Source organism: Notothenia coriiceps, unplaced genomic scaffold, assembly GCF_000735185.1.
Source record: "Notothenia coriiceps isolate Sejong01 unplaced genomic scaffold, NC01 NC01_scaffold00037246, whole genome shotgun sequence".
NCBI lineage: Eukaryota > Metazoa > Chordata > Actinopteri > Perciformes > Nototheniidae > Notothenia > Notothenia coriiceps.
In genome coordinates this window covers 18,019,062-18,019,280 of record NW_011369947.1, presented here as the reverse complement: position 1 = coordinate 18,019,280, position 219 = coordinate 18,019,062, and positions in this window count along the sequence as shown.

The window sequence follows — 219 nt, the reverse complement described above, 5'->3', positions numbered from 1 at the left end:
TTTATACTGCCACAGAGCAGATTTGTCAAGTTGTAATGACTGATTTGAGAGGTTGTAAAAACCAAGTTGCAGTTGTAATGGAAAATATATAAAAAAAATATGTATTTTTCTTTGAGTGAACATTTCATCACTAAGTTCATTTTTTTCTTCTTCTGTGACTTCAAATTTGGTTCACAGTTACGTGGATATTTTATAAAAGTGTAAATTTGGTTCACAGTT